A 22,914-nucleotide genomic window follows, 5' to 3' on the forward strand; every position below is an offset into this window, starting at 1 on the left:
TGGTAACGAGTGGATGTTGAACCAGCTTTTTTATATGCACACTGATGAGGAAATGGGAAGCAGGTGCATCCACTGGAATTCCGCCAGTTGTTAGAGCAGACCTCTGGGAGGGCCACGTAGTGCAGGTAGGTACCGCCCACACTCTCAGAGGAGAAAGGGAAAGCCAAGAGAAATGAGAATAAGGAGAGGAAAAGCAGAAATAACTAGAGCCAGCAGTGGAGTCCAGGAAGTCCTGTTTGATATAGGGAAAGTGAAAGTCAAGTGGAATTCTGGACAGGCGGTGCAGAATCCTCTCAAAATGTCAGAGCCTGGCTTTACAGAGATGCCTCGACAATTCTTAATGATGCAAATGTTTTTCTCTCATCCTCTGCGCGCACGCGCGCGCACACACACACACACACACACACACACACACACACACACACACACACACACACACACACACACACACACACACACACACACACACACACACACACACACACAGACAGACACAGACAGACACACAGTCTCCCTGAAAGAAGCTGGAACATAACCAAAGTAATTAGCATTATGGAGTCATAACAGAAAGCCATCAAAATGGAGAGTGCTTATCTGTTTGTGTGTGCCCATATACACACATACGCATACACACACTCGTGAATTCAGCTAGCTTAAAGATGGGGGTAAGTTGTGTCCAATAATAAATTCATGTGATATTAAAACTGTCGTTAAACTAAGCTGTCTTAAACTGTCTGTGCATCCCATAGTTTGTGTGTGTGTGTGTGTGTGTGTGTGTGTGTGTGTGTGTGTGCTTGCGGGTGCGGGGTTGCCCAGTGGTTGGACAATTTTTGGATCTTTCTGAAGATGGCTTATTTTGGCAACAGCTCCTTCCCTGTGTGCAGTGTGCACAGCTGCTGTTGAGTGCATATGTACACACACAGACACAAAACACGGACTTAAAAACACCAAACGCTGTGTAGCCCGCCTAATCGATGGCACCGGTGGAGTAGCCACGGAGCATCTCTTAGCATCTAATAATAATCCTGCTTTTCCTTTTATTCCTGTTAAATGCAGGCAGTTTGTTGAGTAAGCATCAGTTATAAATTAGCTTCTAAAAGCTCATTAACATCATTAACATTACATCTAAGACAGGTGATTGCTTTAAGAAGGGACAAAGGTAAACCTGAGCTGTTACATCACTTATATTGATTTTGAGCTGATCAGATGATTCTTATAATAGTATGTGTCTAACAGTGGCAAGCTGGTATGATATTCTTTTTTCGCGGTTATATCAGTAAATCATTATCATCATTATCACACATGTATATAGAAGCTTCTTAAAATCAGAGCTTCCAAAGTGCTGTTCAAAACAAGCGAAAAATACTACATTCAAACGAAAATAAACCAGACATGACAAGATAAGAGGGACAGCAAAGAAACCAAGATCAGTAATCAGTATGGTTGCTTTCAGTTGCTTCCTTATTCAGAAGGGGCTTCCACAGCGGGTAGCTCCACATGGTTGGTTTGGCAGACACCAGATGCCCTCTCTGACACAACCCCAAAGAGTTTTGTCTCCTCCTGGAACTCAACTGGTGAACTTTTAGTAGGTAAATAAGTAAACCACTGCACTATCAGTATAAGAAAATGGGAAAATGATAAAAAAAAGGATGATAAAAAATGAAACCACGTCAAATCAAATCTGTCAAGATGTGTTTTTAAAAAGTGATTTTAAGGAGGTCACTAGTTCTGCGAGCCTTATCTCCTCGGGCAGGTCCTAGCTCAGGGGCGCTGCTAATGCTTTCAGAGTTCAGTATGTTGCCAAAGTATCTCTCCACTTCTCTCTTCTCAAAGTATTTCCCCCCCTATAGCTCCTTCATTTCTTTTATTTTATTTCTCTCTCTCTGTCTCTCTGTTTCCCAGGCAGGCCGCTCCCATTCAGCCTGGAGACGGTGATGATGTTTTAATTGTCACTCCTCGTTAAGGCAGCCGTGACATTCACGCGAGGACAGAGGGGAGGCAGTCGGCATAATCAGAGGAAATGGAGAGAGGGGGGAGACGGAGCGATGGCACCCATTCAGTTACTAAGAGTGGTATTTGGCTCTGAGCAGTATGCCTCCTTCTCTCTCTCTCTCTCTCTGCCTTCCCTCTCTCTCATCCCGCCAGGGCATGATCTGATTTGACAAGCGCAACGCTGTCATCTTGAGTTTGTCCAATTTGAAATTCTAATTAATGAACTCGGCGCCACTTTGTGTTTTTGTCGTTGTTGTTGTGTTCTCCCTCTTCTTCTCCTTCTTCGTCTCAGGCCTGTTTGTCTTCTATTCGCCTTTTCTTTAACCTTCCTCCTTCCCTCACTCCTCCGGTCTTCCTCCGACGGGGCGGTGTGACTGCACCGCCGCTCGCTCTGGGTGCGATTGTGGTCTTACACCATGGCAGATGATATCAGTGGCTTTGGGTCACCCAATTAGAATCAAACTCTGTCTGTGCATGTGTGTGTATGTGTGTGTATGTGTGTGTATGTGTGTGTATGTGTGTGAGTAGTGCCATTGTGTTTGTCTGTTTGTGTCTCTTCAGTGTTTTTCTCTCAGAATTGCTGTAAAAAAAGCAGAAAGAGGCGCAATTGCTGCTGATCATGGGTGCTAAGAGGCAGAAGGGTGTTTCAGAACATCATGCATTTACTGCACAGTTAATATGGAGGAAACAATGCAAACTAATGCTGATTAACCCCCTGCAATTTGCATTTTTGGGGTATGATGTTCACAGTATCAGCAGGGCCAATATCACATCTACTCTTAGTGAAGGTTTTGATGGTGCAAAGAACTTTTAAGAGAGGTGAACTGATGATCAGCTTCTTTACAGAGAGTCATAACTCAAAGAAAGTACTTAGAGAGATTAATGTTGTCCAACCACAGACTCCATATAGAGGCACAGATGCTGGTCTATTGTCAGTATTAATAAGTGGAATACAGTAGCATCACCATCCAGCATACCTCGGTCTGTTAGAGTCTTACTGTAAAATCAGATTTTTTTTACAGAAAACCTTTTGTATAAATCCAGTAATCCTGCCTAAATTCATTTTTTTAAATCAACATAATAAGAAAACGATTTAAAAACTGTGACTGCCAAGTTGCAAAACTGTTAATGGGGAGCACAACCCATCCTTTGGTTACGGTTTGGGGCGGATTACACTGTTTATTTAGTACAGAAAAGTTAAACAGCGACCTGAGTCATGAAACAGGATGTACAGTGTGGAACCAAAACCATGACCTTCTGAACTCTCAACCACTTAAACCTCTGACGGGTAGAAGAACAGAGCGCTTTCTTCACTCAGTGAAAAGAGCTAGTGAGCACAGAGCAAATGTCTTTGCTGTAAGCGGTCCTTCGCACAAATAAATGGTAAAAAAGCCCAATTTTTAAAAACAAGAGGTGCAATCACGCATGCAGACACTTTCAGCAGAATTAGGCCGAGGTATTTTTACGCCCCTGTCCTGTGCTTGGTGCCTCTTCTGTTCAGTTGCATCCTCTCAGGCAGACACTTTGCAACTCTCCTCTTTGCAGAGATTTCCCCGCCGCTCAACCCAGCTCTGAATTCAACTTAAGAAAAAGGAGGAAGTGTGCCACGTCTTTCTCCGCCAGCTGGTGGTGCTCTCTGCCTACAAAACCTGCACCTTAACGCAGCTCTGCTTCACAGAGGGAGACGCAGAAAGAGGGAGAGTGAGAGATGGAAAAAAAGGGAGAGGGAGTGAGTTTTTGGAGGCCTGCCAATCATGATGAAAAACCACTGCAGAACTAATCTATTTCCATGCCCATCTTAATCCATGAACACAACGATGGCATCATTTAATCACAAAATCATCATCACCATCACCACTATCACCATCACCCTCCTCTCCCTCATTCCAACCCTCCCTCTCTGCTGCATTAATAAAAATGTATTTAAATTTTTTTTTTTTTTTTGGTAAATAAGAGCTCGTGATTAAGAGGAGATTAGCATGCCTTCAGACGGACGGACAGACAGACTGTGATGGGTTTTGTTAACACGAGGGTAACACTGGGTGTCAGTTGTGTGCGCCTGACATTACATCAGCGTTATCCTCCTGCCGCTCATGTTATCGGTCTTGGCTTAGAGTTTTAGGGGACTTTTTTAACAGCAGCACTGCTTAAGAGCTTAGAGTAAATGGATGGATGGGTGGATGGATGGATAAAGATCAGGCACACACACACACACACACACACACACATTCACGCAAAGAGAGAGATCAGTGTCACTCACACAGCTTCAGCGCCAAAGCCTGATTTGCTTTGTGGTAAAAGCTGTTTTATTTCTCACCAGCGTTGTAATGGAGATGCTCCACTGTCACGCTACACTTGAAGTCTCATTTTGGACTGAACAAGAGAAAAATCTTTCTGCCTCTCTCTCTCTCTCTTTTTTTTTTTTTTTTTACCACTAATGCATTTACCTCATTCTGCACTATAAGGGCATCTAACGCTGTTATACCCTACATTATTTGTAAGGGCCAGATAATTGGAGTTTGAACGGAGGAAAACACAGGGGTTGAATATGTACACTAGATGTTTAACATCCTATCCAGCATACAGTCCCATCTGGGAGGTTACTTTCTACATCATAACAATCAGGCAGAAGGGAAGAACCTAAAACTCATGGAGAGACTGTGGTGCGTTCTCCGAGATGCCTGAAACGACCTCACTGCCAAGTTTACCTAGAAGGGTTGGTCCCATTTTAAAGAGCAGTAGCACTAAATATGGATTTGTTCTAATTTTTCTCCATCTATATTTAAGTTTGCTGATGACTTGCTAACACTTAGGAAACACCCACCAAGGCAGAGAAAACACATTACAAAACCGTGGAAACATGCTGTTCAACCCAGGAAACCAAAACAAAACACCGAGCACCCTTTTCAGGTTTGAAACGCCCCACTTCAGTTTAGTTTTACTTTATATACATAAATGTATCTTTCATTTGTCATGTCTTAGTTCCACTGTTTCCCCGACACTCTGAAGTGGTCGTGACGCTGCATTTTATCTGCCCGATGAATAAAAAGAGCTTATTTTTAAAGCTGCTTTAACTCACTGCCGGTGTGTGGAAATTTTGCACTGTGATGCATTTAAAAACTAGAGAGACTGCATCATTTTTACCCTACAACCCTTCCTATTTTTTTATTCTCCTTTGGAAATTGATGCTGATTCCTTAGATTGATGGTTTAGCCCTTGTGGTTAAAGGATAATGATCAAAAAACACATTATCCTTTACCTTTTCACCCCTTGTGACCACTTAAATTGCAGCAACTAGGGAAAATATGAGAGGAATGGAGGTTTTAACAAGGGGATAACTGTGAACTTTGAGGAACCTTTCATTGTTAATTCCACTTCTTACATGTAATCTGAGGGCTATGTTAAAATTTTATGTCCCCTTGCACATTAATCACACTGTTTGTCATAAAAAAAGCAAGTAGAATTTTTCTTATGCTGGCGGTCATTGAAACCATCTCCTAAAATTGAATGATTTATTGGTAAAATACCAAACATAAAAAAGCAACAACAACAACAAAAGCTTAAAATTAAAGCATCTCTATGCGTCTGCTTTCCCTCAGCCAGCCACTGTGGGTGTAGTATGTACTTCATTTCGCAGGTGGGCACATTTTGCCTTGGAATGCAGGACACCTACTTATTATTCAGCAGCGCGCTGAATATTTTTGTATGTATGTGCGCGTGTGTCAAATGGAGACGTCGGTCCTGACGGTGAGTAATGTTCTCCAGGCCTGGCGGCTGGCACTGCTCTGTATCCCTGCAGGTGGGAGTGAGTCACACACGCACACACAAACGCACACACATGCACACACAAACACTCCAACTCACACAGACACACACATATGCAGCGCCACCCATTTCATGCTGACCACCTTGGCGTGCAAGCCCAGCGACCGCGGCAGCCAACTGGCCAATGAACAACTGTCTGTCTGTCTGTCTGCGGAGCAACAACACATACCACCACAGCAGATAGAGTGAGTGTCTGTCTGTCTTCGAATTATGTCCTCTCTCTCTCTCCCTTACACACACACACACACACACACACACACACACACACACACACACACACACACAGTCATTCTCTCTCATTACTCACACAAGTCTGACACATCCCTGTCAAATGCCAGCTCACATTAAGGTGGAAAGAAGCTACCTTTCTCTCCTCTCTGTTTATTCCGCATTCCTCTTATGCTGTCAAAATTCATATCTGAGCTGCTTTACTGTAGGAAGTAGAAATGTAAACAGCATTAAATTAAGGTAAGACATAAAACAAAAACACTTGTGCATTTATATCCGGCACAGATCGTCTGCAGATACGGAGAAGGCTCTTTAAACAGCCCGGTGACTTAAAGTAATTTTGTTGAATTGTTTGTCAGTGTACTGAATAAAGTTTTCTCAAAGAAATATCAAGACCTGGCTGAAGAGTTCATACTGCAAATGCTTTTTACCAAAAGGTTTAAAATGCAGAAGAAACCATTGCTTTACATCCTCTCTGTCACCATTTTTCCCTACACGTTCCCTATAATATATAATTGTTGTTGTAGATCATAGATGTGCTTTAATATATGAGTGTAAACAACATTTTCTGTGTGTAATATTATAAGCCGTTCCATGCTGACTTCCTCTCTAACTGTATAGTAAACGACCACATTATAATACTTAACTGGTGAGTCTATCCATCAGCTTTAAATCATGGCTTTACAATGAACTCTGGATGTGTGTGTGTGTTTGTGCTGCGTGTGCCTACTGCTGTGTGTGCGTGAGACGCCCTTTTCCATCATTTGCTAATCAGATATCATAATTTGCTCCAGCAGAATATTGAAATATGTCTGCCGGTATTTGTATCACTCCATCATGGTTGAGTAAATGACGATGTGACAGGCATGAATAAGCCACCAGACGTGATGTGACAGTGAGTGTGTGTGTGTGTGTGTGTGTGCGTACGAGCGCAGTGCTCGTGTGCGTGTATCTAAGTGTGTTTTAATGATGTTCTGTGGAATCTGCGATGTATGGTTGCCTCTGAGCGCGGATAAAACAGTTAAACACAGTAATTGCCATTTACTCTCAGCTGTGCTTGTGTTCCCAGGGGAGAGCACGGCACTCAACGGGTACCCCCTCACCACACACACACACACACACACACACACACACACACACACACACACACACACACACACACACACACACACACACACATGCACACTTATCTTACTTTAGAGAATTTCTTTATTCATGTAGCACCTCTTCTGCCTTATTTTTGCATATTGCCTCAAACAGACTGTGTTGTATAAACAGTACTGTGCAAAAGTATTGAGCCACCCCTCATTTTTTTATATTTTGCTTCCTAGGAGCCAGACTTTCTTGTAATTTTTTTAAAGTGCTCTTGAGCAGTAGTCCTCCAGGCTTGCTAAAGGTCTTCTAAGGTTTTTCTTTAAACATTGGCTTTTTTTCCTGCTCATTTTCAGTCCACTCCTTTTACTTGACCATGTTTAAAGATTATTATTTTTTTAATTTTGTAATATTAAGCCTCTTAACGCTGACCAGTGGATCATTCAGCCATAAAAATGGTAGCTTACTCAGGAATAACCACAGTTTTAAATTGCACTTTGTAACTAGCACCATGTTGAAAAAACCCACACCATTTGCACATCATTTTGAACCATCAAGAAAAAAAAATCCCAAAGGTAACACAGTTTGACACTCACGAATTAGTATTTTTGCACCAACAACATAATTCCCAAAGAGCTATTTGCGGAAAACTTGGCTGGTGTGCAGTGTGCCCTTAAAATAATCGAGGAAACAAGGATAAAAGAAGAAGAAGTGGCAACCCCCCCCCCCCCCCTTAAGAAATCAGAAGAAATCCAGCAAAGACCTGAGACGGGATCCAGGAGACACATCTGACCCTTCAGATGCTATGAAGGCTGAAATAATACTGTACTACACACGAATTGGGCTCAAAATCAGTGGGAACAGATCTTTTGTATAGTGACGAATTCACATTTGAAACGACTGGTTTAAATCCTCATCAGTAATTAGAGGGGTAAGTACAACAGTGAGTGTCTACAGCCATGCAGTGGTGTTGGGGATCATAAGATACATAAGCACTTGTTTTACTTTATTTACTATTTTCTATGCTCAAAGTTTATTCTTTATTTTAGTTAGCTGTTTACTTAGTTGTGTGAAGGGAACCTGCAAAGAAAGAATTTCATTGCTCTGCGTAGCCACTTGTATTTTGCGGTGTATATGACAATAAACTTCATGAATCTTGTCAAAACTGATGGAGCTATGAACACAAAAAAGTATCATCAGATTTTGCTACACCATGCAGTGCCATCTACAAAGTGTCTGATGGGTAACAGCTTCATTTTTCAGCATGACAATGATCCCAAACACATCGCCAATGCAGGAAAAGCATACTGGATAGAGAAAACCCTCCACAATGGATCACTATCAGTCATGGATTAACCTCCCAAGAGCCCCACACTCGGTTTCCTTTTATATTTGGACATGGTTCAATAAATCACTGCACCTATTTTCCATTTTCTTAGGAAAAAATATTAAGAAATGAGGTTCAAGACTTTTTTCACACTGCTGTAATGCTGCCACATTGTATGTCTAAGAACCATCATCATTTACTCTGTTTCTCTCCGTGTATATTTTCCCCAAACCGTCTTTTTAAATAGTCACATTATTGACTTTGGTTGCGTATGCCGCAGTTCATACTCAAACAATGAGCGTATATGTGTGTGTGGGTGTGAGAGAAAGAGGTGTGTTTCCTGGTGTTTAAATTAAGAGCACATAACTTTTCCTCCAGGTCGCTGAAACAACAGAGCCCTCACCCGCCTGCCAAGTCTGAATGTGGGGTGCAGAGAGGGACATAAATGACCCATTGTTCGTGTGTGTTTGCCTCAGTCTGTGCATGAATGTATGATCATTTACATGTGCCTACAAATGTGTGTGCAGTGTTTCTGAAAGTGGAAGAACGTGGGTATTTTTGTGTGTGCGTGTTAGTATGTGTGTGTGTGCTGGGGCTCACTGGGTTTCTCAGTGTGTGTGTGATTAGGTGATCACTGCTTTATATTCCCTCCAGAGGAATAAAGAGGGTATTTCTCCTGAAAAAACAACAGTGCACAAAGGGTCCTTTGACAAGGCAGTGTGTGAGTGTGTGTGTGTGTGTGTGTGTGTGTGTGTGTGTGTGTGTGTGTGTGTGTGTGTGTGTGTGTGTGTGTCTGTTTGGGAAAAGGGGGGTTGGCAGTGCAGGTCTTGGACCCTCTGAACTCCCCTCAGCTGTGACCCAATGCAAGTGAGGCTTGACAATACCTTGTATGTGTATGTAAAGACAACATTACTCAGCCTGCCCTGGCCACAATCAAAGGCTAAAGGCAGAACTCTATTTTAACACCGGCATGCGTTTAATGACACATTGGGCACGCCATTTGCGATTACTGATCAACTTTTTTTTGTGCATTCCAGGGGTTATTTAATATTTTGTGATTAAGTGTTCAGTTGACCCTTCTCTCCTCCCATCAGTGTTGTTTCCAGATACAGCACGCAGCTGTTCTCAGTGAAAAACCCCACTGTGTGCCACCTGCCCAGCAAGTTAGTAATAACATAGTGGAGCATTGAGCAGATAATAAGACTGAATTTCTTTCTTAAATCTCATCTTTGTGGAGACCAGAATAGAGCTAAAAGCGGAGTAAAAGTTGCAGCTAATTCGTCAGGTGGCCACAGACATGACTCCATCTGAGCTCTGATGTATAAATAGGTAACTGTTTTTCCAAGTTTATAATGCCACTTTGTTGCTGAGAAGGTTTGGATGCTTTGTTAAATTGAATGAAACTGGAAAACACTGATGTGAAAACTGTTTAACTGAAAATAGTATGTGCCAAAGCTTGGCCCAAACTGGGTCATGGAACAAGACAATGATCCCAAGCACAGCAGCAAATCTGCAACAGAATGGGTGGAAATGAAAAGAATCAAGGTGTTGCACTGGCCCAGTTAAAGTCCAGACCTCAATGTGGAAGTGTTGTGGAGGTACCTTCAAAGAGTTGTGGGTGTGCCATCTTGGGTGGTTGTGCCTCAGGAGGTAGGTAGTTCAGGTCATCTCCAGCCTGTGTGCAGAAGTATACTTAAGATAGTGAACCCAGAGTTGCTCCTCACTTGTTTGTCGGAGTGGGAATGTTAGCTAGAAAAGCACTTAGACGTAAAAAAAAAAAAAACCCAAAAACTTCCTTCCATCAGGAAGTCTCTGTAGCAGAAAAGTCCAGGTGCTAAACTGTCCTGCCTGACTGTGAAACTTTGCACAATTTCATTGCACTTTAATGTTAAAAATATGACAAAAGATCCCCTGAAATATTAAGCAGCTGAAATCCATCCATGCTTCTATCCATACTGTTCTGCTTATCCAATTCTTAGCCCAATATCAGGAAGAAAAGAGAAAACTTCTTCCTTTGTCCAAAAACTCTTATACGGTGATAATAAAATAGATATTTAAAAGACTTTACCGAGAAACCCAACTCTTACATAAACTGAGTTTAACTTTAACATCGTCTTTAAAGCTTAGTCTGCAAAACTAAAGTGGCCAGGCCAGAACCATGACAACAACAAAAATGACTACGAGCAAGATACGCAGGCTTAAAGGAGCAATATGTAAGATTCCTCTACAAATCATTAACAAAACTGCCACCAGAGGGGTTAGAGTTTTTACTAGAAAGTTAAAATGTTCACTCCCAATGTAAGAAACAAGGTCATGTATGACAGAAGACGTATTTAGCATGCAGATGTTTGTATGAAGCCATGCCAATTAACCACTAGTGATGCTTTTTTGAGAAAGGCAGGATAACAGGATATCATGGTGTCAGTGGAAAAAGCCTCGACTTTAGAAAAAGAGACCAACATTGGTATTTTAGTTAGCTCAAACTCAAACCTACTGTAGCTTTTGGGCACGAATTACACTATTTGCTGATTACAGTACAACAATCAAACATTCAAATATAACACCATCGCTTAAAAATAATGCCAAATTATCACAAGTTATTGATCCATTTAGCTAAATGAAAAAAATGTATTAAGAGTAAACACTAATATTAACCCCAATTAGCATTTCTTAGAGGGGTTCATTCCTATTCACCAAAACTATTCTAGTTGCACTGGGAGTCCCTGTTTTGCAGAAGAGTGCATGTGTAATTTCATTTGTTGGAGATGGTAAGTGCACACTGAAACACAGCCTTGGCAATTACAGTAACAGGGAGCTATTTACACCTTGACTAATGCGGGTGTAAATGTATGGATGATGTCTACTTCTCTATATTTTTTTCCTTCTCTTTTTCATTTCCTCTTTTCTCCCATTTCACTCTCTCTCCTCCTCTGTGTTTGCTGTCAGGGTATAATACCATGTTGCACCAGTGTCACCGAGTGTTAATACCTTAGCTGTCATCGCAAAATCCCAAGTCTCCTGCCCCTTTTCCTCTCTCCACCCTTATTCACATCAAAGGTTACTGCACTTCTATCCCTCCACCCCCGCCCCCTTTGAAAAAGACAACTATTAGTAAAAGGCAGTCCAGACAGACTGACAAACAGACAGTTATATAGATAGATGCTTTCCATTTTCCCCGGAGATCAGCGCTGTACCACACACAGACAGGCACACAGGGGGATTATTTGGGAAAATTCCAGGGCATTTGTTCCAGAGTGGCACCGCGGGCCTCTGAACACCGGCGATTCAGCTAATGTCACTGTGTGAAAGCATCAATCTGTCAACAAAACCCTACTTTGTGGGTCAAAAGGCTTTCAGCATTGCAGAAAAAAACCAGGAAAAAAACAACAACGGCTTCACATTTCTCCAATGAGTAAGAGAAAGAGGCCTCGAGTGAGACTGAAAGGAGAAAATTGTTACCATTACCTTGGAAAGGCAAAGAAAGTACACAGCTGAAAAAAAAAATCTCCACGAGGAGGAATAATCAAGATGGTTATTTTTATTTTACTTTTTTCTTTTTTTCATTGAATGCCGCTGCTCCCTTGCATTATCAAAATTGATCGTGGCTATAATTTCAGAGGGGGAGAGAGTGAGAAAGAAAGAGGTTCGGAAGGCCCTATTGTTGGGCCGGCACATATCAAACGCTGTGATATTGTAGCAGTTAAGTGGTAATTTTGTTGGGTGCACGCAGTTTTTTTTCTAGCAGAGTGATGCCATTCTCTGTTATTTTTTTAGCGATTTTAACTGGTGAAAGGGACTCATAGAGCCGATCACAATCACATAAACCTTCTTTTCTGTTTGTATGCTGCACCTGCTTTTTTCTTTTTGATTCTGAAGTCTACGCGCATCCACATCAACTTCCTGCCTTTTTATTCTCAACACCACTGGAAACTAATATCTGTCATCAGGACAGCCGATATCATACATTCCTTTTCCCTTTAGATGACATGTAGATGCTTCGGTTTGACACGAAATGTTTTGTGTGTGTGCAAAGCATGGGGATGTTACGCAAGTTTGGAGGTTGAAATAAGAATGAAAGCGGCATTGCATGGCAATTTACCCAGAATCAGCAAAGACGAAAAATAACCGAAGGAACCCAATTTTGCATGTATAGACAAAACAGGAGAGATGACATCAGCTACTGAAACAAAGGCATAATCATCATCAGAGTGACACGCACATGAACCCATGTGCAAACACACACCTCTCTGCCCTCCAGAGGTACACTATCTGCAGCAGGAAGTCCCATGCAGACACTTCCCGTTGGTCCCAGGAACAATGGCTATTGTCGTACACTGCGCCACTCTGATATGCCGTGACCTCACCTCCGTGTCTCAGCTGACAATAAATCCTCCACCTTTAAATGGACCCAGCGATGACAGATTAACAAGGTAATGGCGCCAAAAGCATAAAAAAGCAGCAAATGAGGTTAAAAGTGGTAAAATACGTAAGACTGGGGTCAAAAAAGAAGCTTGGATGCTTTCAAACTGTATTTTCTGGTGTATTTTCCTAAAATTGTTCACCATTGTTTAAATTTGTCACCAAATCCTTACAGGGAAGTCTCAAGTTTAAAATACACTTGCTTGCACTTTTACCAAAGGCTTTTGAAGCACCATCTTCCACACATGCTCTTGTTTCCAGGAGTTAAGAGTTGAGAGCCTTTACGTGTTATAATAGTAGTAGACCCTAGGCTAAACAGAGGCCCGAGACTAAACTCAAAATCCACTGATTAGAGTGGAATCAGGACTCCTCATTTCCCAGCATATCTGATCAGCCCAGCAACCCTGTGTGTGTGTTTACACAATCAGTTGAGTGCCACTGCAGGAAGCACTATGGCCTTTATTTAATTAAATGCCAAAAGAAGATCTACAGTTTTGGTGTTAATTAAGTATTTAGTAGGGAATTATATGTAATAAGTAAGTCGGTAAGCATTTAAGTATTAGCGGTATGCAATACTGCAAAAAGTTTGGTATCGACCAGGTACCAAGAAAATACGGGGCGGTATTACCTATACCAACATTTTTATCTTCAAATGACATGTCATGACTTATGAGATAAACCATCAATTTATAGAAACAAACTAAAGTATCGATCATATTGCATGAGTATCAATCTGATACCAATCAATATTTGGATTGATCTGCCCACCTCTGGTAAATATATGTCATCAGAATCAATCTTTAATAATCCCTGAAGACATTATGTGCTGTATATTATTAAATGTAAGTGGGTAAGCATTTAGTAAGTGAGTATATGTTAAAATATTAAAAACTAAGGCTGTTGTGCATGTAATACAGAACAAAATAAGAACTGACAGTGAATTTTGAATTACATTTTTAAAAACAGAAAATGATGATGGTAAAGTCATTTCGCATGGCGCTTTCATGTATGTACATTTGCCACACAGGATGGATGAACCATATATAGCACATTTGCTTCCCCAGACAATCTCGGCATTCCAACTTCTGTGCTGTACCGCGAGATAGATAGAACATTTCAGGAGAACATATTTAGAGAGAGAGAGAGAGAAACAAAGAGCTTTGTATTCATTAATCACCTGATGCCACAGCTCCAGTGGTCTTTGTAGTGTGGGAAATTATGAAACACAACCAGGCTCCCTTACCTTATGCTTAGCATGATCCTCGAGGGTGTTAGAAAAAAGCTTCCAACATTCAACAGTGCTTTTTTTCCTTTTTGACACAATGCATGTGTGTACTGCAACATCCCTTCATCCCCATCTGTACGGAGCAGATGCCGTCAGGATGCTTCTGGGGATTAAACGCCTCTCGCAAACACAATCTGCCTTCGCCCCCCCACTACCCATTCACATCTTCTTCACCTTTCCACCTTTCTTTCATTTTCCCCTCTTATTCTCCCTTGTTTATTATTTCAATTTATTGCCAATGCTGACGCCTCCATTTGTCTCCACCCTCATATTTTAACGGCTTAATGCTCAATTGTTCATCACCATTCCTACCCAGGTGTCAAAAGCCGTTCAGCCTCCAGCGCTCACCACACGGGATGCATTTGATATGATCCATGTAAACTTGAGATTTAAACTTAAAAAGCTACACTGAGAAAGCTGGCCTCGTGTTTTGGTTTGGAGAACAACTTTGCCATTTTGATTTAGTGCAATTGCCCAAAACCGTGTTTCCAGACATCGCAACCGCTGCTCCTCCACATCGAAAGGAGCCAGTTGAGGTGGTTCGGGCATCTGACAAGGATGCCCCCTGGGCGCCTCCTGGGTGAGGTGTTCCGGGCATGTCCCACCGGAGAGGAGGCCCAGGGCAGACCCAGGACGCGCTGGAGAGATTATATCTCTCGGCTGGCCTGGGAACGCCTTGGTGTTCCCCCGGATGAGCTGGAGGAGGTGGCTGGGGAGAGGGAGGTCTGGGCTTCTCTGCTTAGGCTGCTGCCCCCGCGACCCGACTTCGGATAAAGCGGATGAGGATGGATGGATGGATGGATGGCAATCAGTTGTCCAACTGTGCACAAATGAGCAAATCCACATCCCCTTGTGACTTGAAAGAGGTACAAATAATTAACTGAAAGTGAGCTGCTGGACACCCACCTTTACCTGACATATTTTACCTTATCAAATAAAAGACATTGCAGCAGATTTACAGAACAAAACAAATGTCAGGTCCTTCTATCATTTTCCAGTATGTTACAAAATCAGGGCTTCAACCGTTTTACTATTTTTCTCATTGCCATAATTTTTCTCACAACTGCTTTGATCCTTTGCTCACACCGAGGCTCCTGCTGAGTCTACTGGCTTATCACTGGCTCTGAGCTCTGTTCATCTTCAGCTGGGTGAAGGTGATTAAAGCGTCTGATTAGGTTTATTGTCACAAACATTTTTGTGCTCATCTTCCCATGATTTACTGTGGCAAACTCTGTGTTTTCACTCACACAAAGAAGAGTTTCCATGCTAACCACTGCTAGCATGCTGTGCATGAATGTAATGGACATGTGGGAGGCTAACCAGCCAGTCACCAATTCCAGTCTGTGGCCAGTCAGTCAGGGGCACCTCTAGTGTCATCCAGAAGAGGTCAACCTAACTGCTAATAGAAATCCCTCCAGGCACAGCACTTATTAACACAATTTGTTTATCAGTCTAGCTTGAGAAGACAAAAAGAAAAATGGCCCCCACTCAGCACTAGAGTCATCAGATCCCCTTATTCGGTTTGAAAGTTTTCACTTTAATTTGTCTCCTCTCTTTGCTTCTCCTACATTTATTTCTAGAGCTGTTTTCCTGCAATCCAACCTTATAGGAAAAACAAAGTCATGGTTAGTATGTTGGATTCAACATGAACCAGGCCAGACTGCCCTCCCTGTCACACGCACGTTAAAGTCGCAGTGGCACAACTTCATATCTACCTCTGTATATTTACTGAGAATATCTAAAATAAAAATCACACTCAGTGTTAATGCTTTAAACACAGGACTCTTTAAATGAAACATTATGTGCATGTTTGTGACAAAAACTCTGCGTGACAGAAAAAGAAGTAAATTGTGCATGTGTGTAGTGTGTGCAAGCATGGCTCGAGGGGCGAATGACTTTTATCCTTCTGTCAGAGGGAATGTGTCAGATTTCGACTCTTTTGTTCCTTGTCGCCGAGCCTTGTCGTTACGTCTATCCGCGCGCGCGCGCGTGTTTGCCTGCCATCCCTGTCGGCTTTAGTTATTAGTCACTGGCTCTGTCGAGAGGCGCCTTTTTTTTCCCAAATAGTTTGGAAGTCATAAATCCATAAGCAGACAGATGTAAGCTGGCGACCAAATACAGACATATATTAGGCATTCCCCTGGATCCAGCAAGCTGCTTGATGGGACATAAATGCAATCATATCCTTTCTCCTAAATCCCTCAGAGCTTTCACATTCTCCCTTCACCACTGCTGATAGACTATTAAGATACAGATGCTACTGTGTATACACTACACTAAGTCTGTTGAGATCATTCTCATGTATACCATATGTCTCCCCTTACATTTTGATGCACTGCGTCTTCTCTGAAGTGTTGATAAGACATTTGAGTGGAATACAGCAAGCATTGTGGTCCATGGTGTACTGTGGGCTGCAGTGCTGGAACGATCACAAAGAAAAAGCAGAATGAAACGGAGAAACTGAGCAAGCACATTTTGCAAAAAGGTTATTCAGCGTAGCATGTAATAACCAAAATGGAAACCGAGGTGATTTTCCTGTGTTTTCGAGGTAATCTGTCTGTGTGTGAGAATGAGAACGAGATAGGTCGCATCCTGTCTGCCACCCAAAATGTAAACCCTTTGAAATCATTATGCTACTATTACTGTAATTGAGTTTGAGAATAATACCAAATGCTTCAATAATACCAGATTACGAATTCATTATGATATGCTATAATAATGCTGGCCAGATGCTGCTGTTTTGTGTGGCCGGCAAATGAATCTAATCCAGACTGGACATCTGACAATGGAGGTTTTCATAACCCCCAAATGACTTTGAACAGGTTTCTGGTTGTATTCATTTACAAAAAAGGAAAAAAGTACTAATTAAACACAGAAAAAAAGCACAGGAAATCAAAGCTGGCAGCAGCACAATGATTGTAGGTGAACAAACCCCACCACCACCACCACACCACCCCCCCAAAAAATCTGATATCTGAACCTTTGAAACAGAGGTATGCCATTTGTAATGTATTACTATTGTCACGTTAAATTAAAAACATGCTTTTCCCAATGTTAGTCCTAACATTACAGTTGAAAGTGAGGCTAGGTAAGGTTAAATGTTAGGGTGTTTACTGGCAATTTATGTAACAATGCAATGTTGTGAAGTGAAGCAGGAGCTATGCATTGAATAGTACAGGGATCAAGTGAGTAAGGACATTCCTTTTTGTCTAACCACAACTTAAACCTTCACAATTAATTAACTGTAAGGTTGTTTGTTTGTTTGTTTTTTACATCACATACTTTGAAACTATGTAATCAGTTTCTTAGTCAAAACAAAACTATTTGCACTGCTCAGAATTCCAGAAAAGCTGGAATAATGTTCTGGTAAATGTGCCATAAAACAGTGGGTCAAAAAATAATAATCCAAGCATTATACAAGTTACTGGTAACTGAGGGACTGTTTATTTTTATATTATGGATAAGTTCAATTATAGAGCTGGTGACCAAAAGTAAGACATCAAAAAAGGCAAAAAAGCAAAAAAAAAGTAGCAAAGTAATGACAAAAACAAATGCTGAAAACCCCCGAAACACACAAGTGTTACATTTTTAGTTTTGCAGAAATCTGTATACTGTTGCCTACTAGTTGTTGGTCCAACCACATGGTGGAAATGACTAAACACTTCCCTAAATCATACTATGTGCTTTTCAGATGAGTTAAATATGCAGAGCGAGCAGTTTTAGGGGGATATCTGATCATAACACTAATAAGAGAAGTTTTGTGTCACAGCTGCCTGGCGTCTGCTTGCAGGCACACAGTGGTGGTTTCGGAACAGGAAGCGCCGCCTTGACCCTTGCTTCCTCCATTGCGCCTTGTTTATGTTCCAACGACTTCCTGCATTTCTCTGTCATTTCTCAAGCTTGGAATAGGCTCGGCCAGTGGATAGATACATCATGATATATTTGTCTAGCGAAAACATATACATGTAGAAACGTAAGCTGAAGGCGGTGGGATACTTCCTAAGAAGAGCAGATTGTTGTGGTGTGATTGTAATGCCGGCTTCCAGTCACTAGAGGGTGGTTGAGCCTGAGCTATGTGAGCGGGACTCAGCGGTGGGGATACTTTGCCTGACAGGAGGTAAGATTATTGACATGTTTCACAAAATGATCGCTGCTCTGTGTGAAACATTCTTGGCATTCAGGCAAAATAGGAAAAGAAAAGTTCAGCTTAGATGAGTGTAGGCACACACACGTGAAAAAAAAGGAGCTGAATGTTTGATTTGATTTAATTGTTTTACCTACTAGAGTTATATTTTTTGCTTTTTGCTTTTTAAGTTTGCCCAAAACAGACTTCAAGAATTGCAGAGAGTCTTAATAAAGCAATTAAAATGTGACAGTTTTTATATGTATTTGTACTTTGTGTGTTTAAGTGCTGCTTTTTTTATAGTCTGTCTTATTGCGGTACATGTAGAGAGAAGAATACAAAACAGAGAGACTACATTATCTCTGCAGCCACTTCACATACTGTAATTCCACTTTATCCGCAGACAGCTCGAGTTGTATTCTCTGCTCAGAAGTTTTTCAAGGTTTAACGTGTGTGTGTGTGTGTGTGTGTGTGTGAGAGAGAGAGAGAGAGAGACAACTTTTCCTTTGTTTTATTAAACTGTCTTGAATAAAAAGTGTCAGCACAAGTGTGATTTTCACCAGTAGATTTGTGATGATAAACGCCAGCAAATGTCACCGGTTTGGTTTGGACTTCAAAAGGCTGGTTATGGGAGTGCTCTGTAGTGCAGGAGCGTAGGGGCACGGACCCATCCTTACTGACCCAGCGGGGTGTCTCTTGGCCAGACACTTGAGCTTCAGGCCCCAGGGGTCTGATACAAGCTGCCAAATCCTGAGAAGGTAGCTGTACTACAACCTACTCAAAGCAAAGAACGATACATGATTAATATGTGTCCGTGCGCTCTTTGTTCTTGCTGATAAAATCAAAGACCTTTTTCAAAGCTTTCTTTCTGAGGCCAAGTATTTGCCAGGGAAAAATCATGAATTGCCCCCTAACGTTTTACGGTATTTATTCTGTCTAACACAATTAGTAGTTATATGCAATGCATTTTTTTCAATTTATTTTTTGTGCGTAAGGAAAGAAATACATCAAAATTAATATAAGAGATTTATTTGATGGGATGATAGAAGTTATATGGCATCGTAGAAATCTTGACAATCTTCAAAGGAACCAGTGGGAATGGCTGAGAGGTCAAAGACAGCTTTGTGCTCTTAAAAGAGAGGAAATTGATTATAAGATGTTAAGCATTAAATGTAATGTTCATAATGGGCTGACACAAAAAAACAAATGGGAACATTCATGAAACGACTGTACATGCAAGAGAGCGAGAGAGAGAGGCAGGGAGAGGGCTGCACATGATCTTGATTGGGAACAGCTTTAAACAAATTAGGGTAATTCTGGTGCCCAGTTTGAAGTAACAAAAAAATACCAATACAGGTTGTGGCAGCGTTTCCTTTTAAACCTAAACAAGGAGGCTCTTACAGTGTTGTATTAGCAACGTATTAATGCAGGTCTAGACAAAGAGAAAGGTTTTCAGTTTGTATCCTTTAAAAACAGTTATCCCGTCAGCCTTACCACAAAAAGTAATTAAAAAGCGAAAGTTTACATAAACAGTTCATTCAGTTAAATATGTTAAATATGTACATTTCAGCCAGGGGAAGCTATCAAAACTCCAACTAATATTACTCATTCGACGTGTTGTAAACTGCAGACCTATAAAATACCACTCACATGCTTTAAATTCTGATTTGGTCTAGGTTCCTGACTACGCCTTCATTTGGGTTTTCATCATGCGGCTATGCTGAAGGGTATTATTATTATTATTATTATTATTGTTATTATTATTTTGCAGCTTGGAAAAGATCGTTGTTCATGCCGAGGGATTTAATCATTTCTGCAATTTTCCCAAAAGGTCAAATGCAATGTCAAATACAATTACAAAAATGATTTTCACGTTACTTAAAGCCTTAATTCTAATGAAAATTATAAAATAAATTATTTGCTCATTTAGAATTTTATGCCAGCAGCATACTTTTGAAAAAGGGGGCGTGTCATCACAGCTTCTTTAACAGCACTCTGTAAGTATTTGTAAGTATTGCATCAGCAACCAGGTTTTAAAGCAAAATATTTCCCATTCTCATTTTAAATTGAAGTTCAGCTGGAAGAGTTTTATTACATTATATGTTAAAGTGTCAGTCGGTGACAGGTCTGGACAGCTGCTAGTCTTCTCAACTCTGAGCTGTGCTGTTGGAATACCTCCAAAAATGTGTTTTAGCATTGTCTTGCTGAAATAAGTAATGACTTCTTGAAAGCACTGGATGACAGCATGCATTGCTCAGAAACCTGTATATAAGGCACTGGTACCTTCACAAATGTAAAAGTTCCCCATGCTATGTATGCCATCACATCTGTGACATTTTTAGACATTTTTCCACTTTATGTCAGGTCATGCTACACAAGCTTGAACCCAGTGTTTCTGGATTTGTTTACATGGGTTTCTTTCTTTTCACAATAGAGGTTTAACTTCTGTCTGTGAATGCAACTGTGGCTTTCAGAACTATTTCTTAGCTTATGCAGCGATTTCCATCCTTTAATTTTCTAAAACACTTAATCCAGTATGGGGCTGCAGGAAGGTGAGTACTGGGACTATCACAGCTAATACAGGTAGCAAGGGGCCTGTACTATGAAGTAAGTTCAGCATGCTAGGGGTATATTTCTGTTATGTTGATTCACTAACCCTAACATCAGCAATGACGATAAGCAGTCACATGAAGCTGGTTACCAACTTGTCAAATTAACGTAGGGTTTCCTAATTTCATTATGAGCGTGTTCACATGAAAAGGTTGCTGCTGGCACCATCTGACCAATCACAAACGTAGATATGTCCTGGCAGAAGACTGGCTGATCAAACAAAGGAAGAGAACTATAATATTAGAAAAATATGAAGAGGTTAAACCTACTACAGAGTGAAAACAACACAGCCAGTGCAGACAGCACTGCCGTATGAGTGAATGTGAGAGGAAAAGCACTGTATGAATGCATGTGAGCTTTAGTCAGTAAGACTGGAAAAGAGCAACTATATTGAAAAGTTTAGCCTATTCAAAGACAAGAAGGAAAGCTGGCATGCAGACTGTGTAAGTTAACAGACAGTGTAATATCAGATCTCATTAGGACACCGGAGAATCTGATAGTATGTCATAAGATTAAAACAAAGAGTAAAGAACAAATATAAAAACTGAATTCATCAGAGCACATGGAAATTTGACCCACAAATACTAAGAGGTGTGGTGTTTAAGGATCATATCAATGCTTACAGAACAAATAAACAGTTTTAGAATAAAGTGTTAGAACTTTCTGCTAGAGGTCAATAGGTGAATTTTTACCTATTGACCTCTAAGGAGCAGGTTAGGTTCACAGCATAAGTTACTGTGGTGATACCCATTAAAAAGGTGAACCACCTTTGTAGTACAGAAAACCCAGAGTCAATCCTGAAGTTGCTTAGATGAGACAAAACCCTGCTTTGGAGCACAGGCCTCGTTCTATCACAGGGCTAACAGAGAACCCAACAATGATCGTGTCTTTGGATACTGAGCAGAGAGCAGAACACTTGGGAGGAATCCCACAAAGGCACAGGATGAGCATGCAGAAAGACACAACCGGGTTCAAATCAGGAATCTGCAACCTGCGACACTGCAACCAGAATGGCATCAAGTCATCTACTAACTGGACAGTCAGTGGTTTGATCCCAGTGTGCATGTCAAAGTATCCTTGGGTAATATACTAAACTGGGAGTGCCTCCATGCATTCATCAGACTATGATAGTGTGCATGAACATTAGACAAAGTGCTTAGGCATACAATAAAAGTATTATTGTATGTGTAAGGCTTAAGCACTTTAGAAATGTGCTATATACTCTAGGTACAAATGTACTTCTAAAATACCTACTCGAACTACTGGTTCTTTTTTTAATCATCATACAACTTCTGCAGTCTTTTGTTGTCCCTGTTACAACTTTTTTTGCAATACTGTTGTTGGCATTAAGCAGACAAAGACTTACAGGATGATGGTGGTTAAAATTTCTAGCTGTGATATTAAAGATACAAGGGACCTTTAAAATAGAGAAATGATTATATGTTTATACTGTAATAATATTGATAATTTAGCAGTCATCCTCAAGCACCTGAAGGTAAATTGAACTGAACTGAAAAAACAAAAACATCATAGACCTTCAGACGTTAGGGCACACGCAGGCACACTCACACGTATGTAGAACTACACTCACACCATGGGAGAGAGAGACAGAGAGAAAGACAGATCCCTGAGTTACCTAGCTGCTAAACACTGAAGAGAGGAGAGTGAATTTGGAGTGACATCCCAGTTATTGCTCTTGACATTTGTGCATCGTCCAGGCGCATATGTGCAGTAAAAGCCGCACCTAGGGGAAACTCTGTGTGTGTGTGTGTGTGTGTGTGTGTGTGTGTGTGTGTGTGTGTGTGTGTGTGTGTGTGTGTGCGTGCGCGCTGATGAGCTAAGCACAGCTGAGGACAGACAGTGAATGAATAATAAAGTGTGTCAAACCTGACCTATGCGGTCACTCTGCTTAGACTTTCCCTTGTTTGACCGCCTCCCCAACCTCCTCCCTAACACACACAGACAAAGCCTCTTGTGCGCTAACTTTAGAATGATGAGACACCAATGATTGTC

This window comes from Oreochromis aureus, linkage group 17 (genome assembly GCF_013358895.1).
Source record: "Oreochromis aureus strain Israel breed Guangdong linkage group 17, ZZ_aureus, whole genome shotgun sequence".
Classification (NCBI taxonomy): Eukaryota; Metazoa; Chordata; class Actinopteri; order Cichliformes; family Cichlidae; genus Oreochromis; species Oreochromis aureus.